The sequence below is a fragment of the Sus scrofa genome, chromosome 3 (genome assembly GCF_000003025.6).
Source record: "Sus scrofa isolate TJ Tabasco breed Duroc chromosome 3, Sscrofa11.1, whole genome shotgun sequence".
Taxonomy (NCBI): Eukaryota; Metazoa; Chordata; class Mammalia; order Artiodactyla; family Suidae; genus Sus; species Sus scrofa.
This window is the reverse complement of record NC_010445.4, coordinates 48,851,775-48,860,401: the sequence shown is the minus strand read 5'-3', so window position 1 is coordinate 48,860,401 and position 8,627 is coordinate 48,851,775. Positions and strand designations below refer to the sequence as shown.

General features: G+C 44.5%; 1 non-coding gene across 1 annotated transcript; it reads right to left on the bottom strand.

Annotated features, from left to right (window-relative positions):
* Positions 1,788–1,869, bottom strand: TRNAS-AGA. Its single transcript has one exon. It is a non-coding gene; the product is annotated as a tRNA-Ser (tRNA).

The following is an 8,627-nucleotide window of genomic DNA, read 5'->3' as shown; positions in this document are numbered from 1 at the left end:
CAAAGGAGGTAAGAACATAAAATGGGAAAAGGACAGTCTTTTCAGCAAGAATTGCTGGGAAACCTGGGCAGCTACATGCAAATCAAAGAAACTAGAACACACCCTCACACCATGCACAAAAATAAACTCAAAATGGCTGGAAGACTTAAATATAAGACAAGACACCATCAAACTCCTGGAAGAGAATATAGGCAAAACATTCACTGACATCAACCTTATAAATGTTTGCTCAGGTCAGTCTCCCAAAGCAACAGAAATAAAGGCAAAAATAAACCAATGGGATCTAATCAAACTGAAAAGCTTTTGCACAGCAAAGGAAACCAAAAGAAAAACAAAAAGACAATTTACAGAATGGGAGAAAATAGTTTCAAATGATGCAACCGAGAAGGGCTTAATCTCTGGAATACACAAGCAACTTACACAGCTCAACAGCAAAAAAGCCAGCAACACAATGGAAAAATGGGCAAAAGACCTGACCAGACAAGGAAGATATACAGATGGCCAACAAGCACATGAAAAAATGCTCAACATCCCTGATTATTAGAGAAATGCAAATCAAAACTACCACAAGATACCACCCCACACCAGTCAGAATGGCCATCATTATTAATAAGTCCACAAATAAATACTAGAGGGGGTGTGGAGAAAAGGGAACCCTTCTGCACTGTTGGTGGGAATGTAAGCTAGTACAGCCACTATGGAGATCAGTATGGAGGTACCTTAGAAAACTATACGTAGAACTGCCATATGACTCAGCAATCCCACTCCTGGGCGTATATATGGACAAAACTTTCCTTAAAAAAGACACATGCAACCACATGTTCATTGCAGCACTATTCACAATAGCCAAGACGTGGAAACAACCCAAATGTCCATCGATAGACAATTGGATTAGGAAGATGTGGTATATATACACAGCCATAAAAAAAGAACAAAATAATGTCATTTTCAGCAACATGGTTGGAACTAGAGATGCTCATACTGAGTGAAGTAATTCAGAAAGGGAAAAAAAGTGCTATATGATATCACTGATATCTGGAATCTAATATACAGCACAAATGAACCTTTCCACAGAAAAGAAAATCATGGATTTGGAGAATAGACTTGTGGTGGCCTGGGGGGAAGGGGAGAGAGTGGGATGGATTGGGAGCTTGGGGTTAATGGATGCAAACTATTGCTTTTGGAATGGATTAACAATAAGATCCTGCTGTTAAGCACTGAGAACCATGTCTAGTCACTTATGACCGAGCATGATAGTGGGAGAAAAAAGAATGCATACATGTATATGTAACTGTGTCACTATGCTGTACAGTAGGAAAAGAATTGTATTGGGGAAATAACAATAAAAAAATAAAATTAAAATTAAAAAAAAAAGTAATTTGCCAGTGCATGTTCTAAGGAGGAGGGGACTTAAACCCATTAGGAACATGCAGGGGTGCCCATGAGGCTGAGACAAAAAAGTGCTCGTGTGGAAGGTCTAGGTGGGTTCCAGGGGCCCCGTGGCACAGGCTTTCCCATGGAGCCAGTGATTGGAGCTGTTCTTTTCTGCCCAACCTGATGATGCCTTGCTTTTCTTTGTTCTAGAATGTCTAGAGTGTTTTGTTCCATCTCCCTCTCCTGGACTCAGGTTGTAACCACAGTCACACAATTCCCTAGCTCGCTCATCTACTCCCCTTCCGGCCACATTGAGGATCCCCCTGGTATCGTAAACATTCATAAATAATCCAAATAGTCTGTGGAGAAGCCTGCAAAAGGAAAACTGTATTCATAGCAAAGATTTGCCTTCCCGTAGTCGGCAGGATTCGAACCTGCGCGGGGAGACCCCAATGGATTTCTAGTCCATCGCCTTAACCACTCGGCCACGACTACTGCTGGGTGCTTATTTCAGCAGTGATCTATGTAGGATCTACACACAAGTGTCTACTGTGGTATCAGGTGATGCAATTAAGATGGTGGAGGAGAAGGACTGGAGCTCATCTTCTCTCATAAAAACAACAAAATTACAGCTAACTGCCAAACAACCTTCAAACAAATTAATTGCAAAGTGTGAAAAAAGATATCCTACTCCAGAAGACAAAGAGGAGGCCACATCAAGAGGTAGGAGGGGCGATTACATGGTATAAGCAACTCCATACCCATTGGGTGGGCTGCCCACAGACTGGAAAGTAACCATATCACAGAGACTCACCTACAGGAGTGAGAGTTCTGAGCTCCACATCAAGTCCCCATGCTTGGGGATCTGGCACTGGGAGAAAGAGCCCCCAGAGCATCTGGCATTGAAGGCCAGTGGGGCTTGTGTGCAGGAGCTCCATAGGACTGGGGGAAATGGAGACCCCATTCTTGAAAGGCACACACAGGCTTTCATGTGTACTGGGTCCCAGGGCAAAGCAGAGGCTTTGTAGGAATCTGGGTTGGACCCAGCTGCAGTTCTTGAAGGATCTCCTGGGAAGACAGGGGGTGACTGTGGCTCGTTGTCGGGGAAGGACATTGGAGGCTAAAATTCTCTGAAATAATCATCATTGTGTGTTCTTTTAGAGATGGCCATTTTGGGAAAATCTGGTCCCACCCATCAGTGCTGAGGAACCCCAAGCCAAGTAATAATCCAGGTTTATTATTGGATCACAGCCCCACCCATCAGTAAACAGGCTGCTTAAAGACCCCCAGGTACACAAGCACCTCTAAACTCACCCAGAGACAGAGCCCCACCCACCAGAGGGATAAGAATCAGCTCCACCTACCAGTGAACAGGCACCAGACCCTCCCATCAGGAAGCCTACAAGAAGCCCCCTACCAACTTCAGCCACAAGGGGGGCAGACATCAGAAGCAAGAGAAGCTACAACTCTATGGTCCATACCAAAAATCTATACAAAATAAAAAGTCAGAGAACTATAACTCAGATAAGGGAGAAAGAAAAAACAAAAAACAAAAAACAGAAAAACAGGTAAGTGATCTGGAGATTCTCAGCCTCCAGGAAAAAGTCTTTAGACTGATGATAGTGAAGATGATTCAAGACATTGGAAATAAACTGGAGGCAAAGACTGATAAATTACAGGAAACACTGAGCAAAGAAATACAAGATTTAAAACTTAAGTAAAAAGAGATGCAAAATACAGTCATGGAAATAAAAAATTCATTAGAAGCAACCAACAGCAGAATACAGGAGGCAGAAGAACGAATAAGCGAGGTAGAGGACACACTAGTGGAAATCACTGATGTGGAACAGAAAAGAGAAAAAAGATTGAAAAGAAATGAAGGCAGTCTAGGAGAACTCTGGGACAATGTTAAATGCACCGATATCCATATTGTAGGGGTGCCAGGAGGAGAAGAGAGAAAAGGCCCTAAAAATATTTGTGAAGAGATAATAGACAAAAACTTTCCTAACATGGAAAATGAACCACTCACTCAAATCCAGGAAGCACAATGAGTATCATATAAAATAAACCCAAGGTGGAAAACCCCAAGACACATATTAATCAAACTGACCAAAATTAAAGACAAAGAAAATCTTGAAAGCAGCTAGGGAAAAGAAACAAATAACATACAAAGGAACCCCAATAAAGTTATCGGCAGATTTTTCAGCAGAAACTCTGCAGGCCAGAAGGGAGTGGCATGATGTACTTCACGTGATGAAAGGAAAAAACCTCCAACCAAGATTACTTTACTCAGCAAGGCTCTCATTCAGATTTGAAGGAGAAATCAAAACCTTCACAGATAAGCAAAAGCTAAGAGAATCCAGCACCACTAAACCAGCTTTACAACAAATACTCAAGGAACTTCTTGAGTAGGCAGAAAAGAAAAGACAGCAACAGGAAACAAAAATGCCACAAATGACAAGGCTCATCAGTAAAGGCATATATACAGTAAACTTAGGAAACCATCCACGCACAATTGTGCCACCAAAATCAGAAAGCGTGAGAAGAGGAGGGTACAAATGCATAACCCTGGAGATGCACCTGCAATTAAGAGACCAACAACTTCAAACAATCTCGTGTATATATATCAAAATTTCAGGATAACTGCAAACCAAAAATCTACCATAGATACACATGCAAATAACAAAAATCGACTCAAATACAACACTAAAGACAGTCATCAAACCACAAAAGGAGAGAACAACAGAAGAAGGGAAGGAAAAAAGAATAAAAACAAATCCAAAACAGTGAATGAAATGGCAATAAGAACATACATATCAATAATTACCTTAAATGTAAATGGACTAAATGCCCCACCTGAAAGAAACATGCAGACACTCTGATGATATAAAGGCAGAGGAGAGGCTGGACCATTTCTTCCTACAGACAAAGTTTCCAGCCTCACGTGATTGCCTCCTGGCGTCTCTGTTTTCTTTAGATGCTTCCCCAATGCTTGGTCTGTCCTTTGCTACTTCAGTTGAAAGAGAAACTGATGACTGCATGGGGGTGGTGATAATTAGAGTTTTGAGAACCCTTGATCCAGGTTTTCAACTTGATGTCACATCTCCTGGGGCATTAAAAACATACCCCCACCCTGAGATTTAAGTTGATTTGGTCTGGGGTTGGACCCAGGCATCATTTGGTGGTTCTAATATATAATCAACCACTAGGATTCCAGGCCTTTTTAGAAGGAACAAAATGTACATTCTCACACAGTCATCTGGCCTTCTACAAGTAAGAGGCAGGAAGCAGGCGACCCTCAGGCTCAGATCAATGTCTCAGGACCAATTACCTAGTAATTGGTAACTTTAAATGGCATCAGTCTGGAGCTGCCACTGTGGCTCAGTGGGTTAAGAACACAATGCAGTGTCCGTGAGGATGCAGGTTCAATCCTCAGCCTTGCTCAGTGGGTTAAGAATCCAGCGTATCTGTGGCTGTGGTGTAGTCTGGCAGTTGCTGCTCCAACTTGACCCCTAACTTGGGAGTTTCTTCTTTTTTTTCCTTCTGTCTTTTGTCTTTTTAGGGCCACACCCATAGCATATGGAGCTTTCCAGGCTGGGGTCAAATGTGAGCTGTAGCTGCCGGCCTGTAGCTGCCGGCCTATGCCACAGCTACAGCAACACTGGATCTGAGCTGCATCTTCAACCTACACCACAGTTCATGGCAACACTGCATCCTTAACCCACTGAGCAAGGTCAGGCATCCAACCTGCATCCTCATGGATACTAGTAGGGTTTGTTAACCACTGAGCCACGATGGGAATTCCCCCCATCCTGGGATCTTCTAAAAAGAAAAAGAGAAAAAAAAAAAGGGATGGATCATAGCACATGTCACATGGAGATGTTTTATGGATTAAATGCGTGAATACACATAAGACACTTAGAAAAATCCCTGGAGTCTTAAGCGCAATTATGTAAGATGTTATCCCAAGTCTTTATTCTTTAAGACAGCCATTGAACCCCTGGCTGTGAGGAGGGTTCTCTCTTCTGTTACCAAATTATTGCTTATTTCTGTAACCTGGCATTGTGTCCTTGTGATGCCTAAAGAAGAACCATGTATCGTGTGTTTCCTAATAAAAGGCACAAGTCTTTTTTTCCCTCCCCAAGTCCACTCCTCAGGAAAGAGTTGCCCTATAGTTATATATCGTTATGGGGATGCAATCTAAATTACTCTATTTTGGACAACATTTAAGCTTGAAAGGGCCTGAAAGAATGCTAATTTGGGATGATTTAGAGGCCACCTGAGCAATGATTCATTGAAAGATAAGAAAGACCCCTGGCTGACTGATATTAGTGTGAAAGCAAGATCTGCCCTTAGGGGTCTGGGACTGGTATATGCGCACTGATGTACGTGGCATGATTGGCCAATGGGGACCTGCTGGGCAGCATAGGGAACTCTGTACCCAATATTCTGTGATCATCTATGTGGGACAAGAATTGGAAAGAGAAAGGGTCTGTGTACACGCATGACTGAATCTCTTTGTTGTGTAGCAGAAATTAGCACAGCCTTGTCCATCAACCATACGTCAATAAAACTTTTTAAAAAATGAAAAAAATATGCCCTTGCAACTCCTAAACATCACTGCACATAGGCTTTTTAAAGATGAGTGAAGAAAGAAATAATAATTCAAATTACAGAGAACACGTGCAGGATGAACGAAAAGAATGCACTCTTTTAGTTAATGATGAGGACGGACATTTGTGAATTGGGCTGAAGTTGCCATCGACAGCATGTATACTGTTCCAAAACTTCCAGGTCTCGGTTTAGTCGAGATCTGAAAGTTCTGTGCTCTAGAAAACTGCTTTAGAGGCTCAAAACTGGCTGTGAGAGTGACAAAGTTACATCAAACACCAGGAAGCATTTGGGTAGCACGGAAGAAACAAAAGACTGGAAAAATTGATATTTCTAAATTCATGTGTTATTGAATATGTTTAATAACATGTATTATAGCTAAATTAGTAAGTTCACTCTTGGAGTTCCCCGGTGTCCTAGTGGGTTAAGGATCTGGCTTTGGCACTGTGGTGCCAGTTCCATCCCTGGCCTGGGAACTTCCATATGCCAAGGGTGCAGCCAAAAAAATGGAGATAAGTTAACTATTACAAGGAGACATTTGATCAAATCTACATTTGCATCCCTAAAGATTTCCATACTCAAGTTATCTACAGAACAGAACAAAAGATATTGGGCAAATATAAAAGCATTGAGCATAGGGCCTGGCTCTTAGCAGGTGGCAATAAATGTTTCCTTTGTTTTGAATAGAAATCCTGCTTCTCAGGTTCACATACACCCTGGTCTTTGGAAAAGAGAGGAATAGACACTGATCCTGCCCAGGTCGGCGTGGCAGGGGCTGCCCTCAGAGCTGTGGTCTTTGCTCTTGTGAGCCGGTGCTCAGTTACTGTTGGCGCTCAGTTACTGTTGGCGGAACTGGTAGGAGGAGCTCAGGTCTGTAAAATCAGCGGAAGCCAGGTGCCTATGAGATGCACCCCCCCCCCAGACTCTGCAGGAAGAACCAGAGGAAAAGACACAAACACACAGTCCAGAGGAAGTTTTTTTTTGTTTTGTTTTGTTTTTTTTTTGTCTTTTGTCTTTTTGTCTTTTTGTTGTTGTTGTTGTTGTTGCTATTTCTTGGGCCGCTCCCGCGGCATATGGAGGTTCCCAGGCTAGGGGTTGAATCGGAGCTGTAGCCACCGGCCTACGCCAGAGCCACAGCAACGCAGGATCCGAGCCGCATCTGCAACCTACACCACAGCTCACGGCAACGCCGGATCGTTAACCCACTGAGCAAGGGCAGGGACCGAACCCGCAACCTCATGGTTCCCAGTCGGATTCGTTAACCACTGCGCCACAACAGGAACTCCCAGAGGAAGTTTTTTGCCTCTTGATTTCTGCCTCCGCTTTCGCAGGGCCCCTTTCCTGCAGGACCTTCCCTCCCAGCTCCTCCCTGTCCACCCATGGTCCAGACTGGTGTTCATGGACTTCCTCTAGCATCTTACCGTGGGCTTCACTGGCATGCGAGGGGGTGGAAATCACTGTCTTACCTTTGGAATTTGTTGAGGAGGTGATGATGTTGAGAGCATACTCAGGGGTGAAACCCCCCCCCATGCCTACAAGTCCATTACTGATGGGACACAGGGTGGCTGTGACTGGGCTGTGAAGCAGCCTTTTTCACTCAAGACAAAGGGAAGCACCAAGATCCTGGGGGACCGGTCGTGACTGAAGCCCCACGCAGAGCTGGGACTACCCCATCCTCCTGAGCCAGACAAGAATCCAGGGGATGGTTCCATCCCTGGGGGGTGAGTGGGGAAGCGGGTGACATAGCCCTGGAGGGCCAGAGCGGGAAGCCTGTGAGTGTGTCAGGGCTGCAGGGGCCACATCTGGGGCCCTTGCCTCTCTCCCTGTTAGTGTTTGAGATCGGCTTTCACGGGCAAACGGGGTCCCTGGAGAGGGTGGGTGGAGGGAAGAGACCAAGGGGCCAAGGACCTTGAAGGCTATAGCTGATCTCATGCAACCGCTTTTCTGGCCTGTCCCTTCCCTGTCCGCCTGGCTGACATGGCCTGGAGCATCTGAACATAGGATTTCACCCTCAGTCAACCAAGACCAGTTTGGGAGGTAGTCACTCTGCTGGGACTGGCCATTTGTGACGTGCTCAACTCCAAGCCGCTGTAGATCTTGAAGAAGCTATAAGGAGATGCCCACAAGTGCACCTGTTGTGGTGTGGAGGCGTGGGGGAGAGACAAGGTTGACTTCTGGGACTCCTTTGGGCTGCATCCTTCTGCTCCACAGAAGCAGAGGCTGTGATTTGTGTATCTGACTTCAACATTGGCTCTCCGCTAAGGCCCAGTTTCTGATGAGCAGGTAGTAAATTCTGGCTGAGAATGTGCCTGCCAGTGGCAGTATAAACGCCCAGAGAATTCTTATCTACCAGCCAAATCTGGGGAAGTGTGTGAAACAGGCAAATTTCATTTTCAGTGTATTATTTGGTGAAGTTTGCATTTGCCATTAAGGAGGATGGTGTCTCTGGGATGTGTTAAGTAATTAACTTCCCACGGCGGGGGCAGGGGGGGAACAGCTGTCAGGTGTACAAACCCATGGTGCACAAAGTCTGCTTTCAAAAATAGTTATTATCATCCATTTGAGAGGCAGACAACTTGCCATTTATTTATTTATTTATTGTCATTTTAGGGCCTCACCCACGGAACATGGAAATTCCCAGG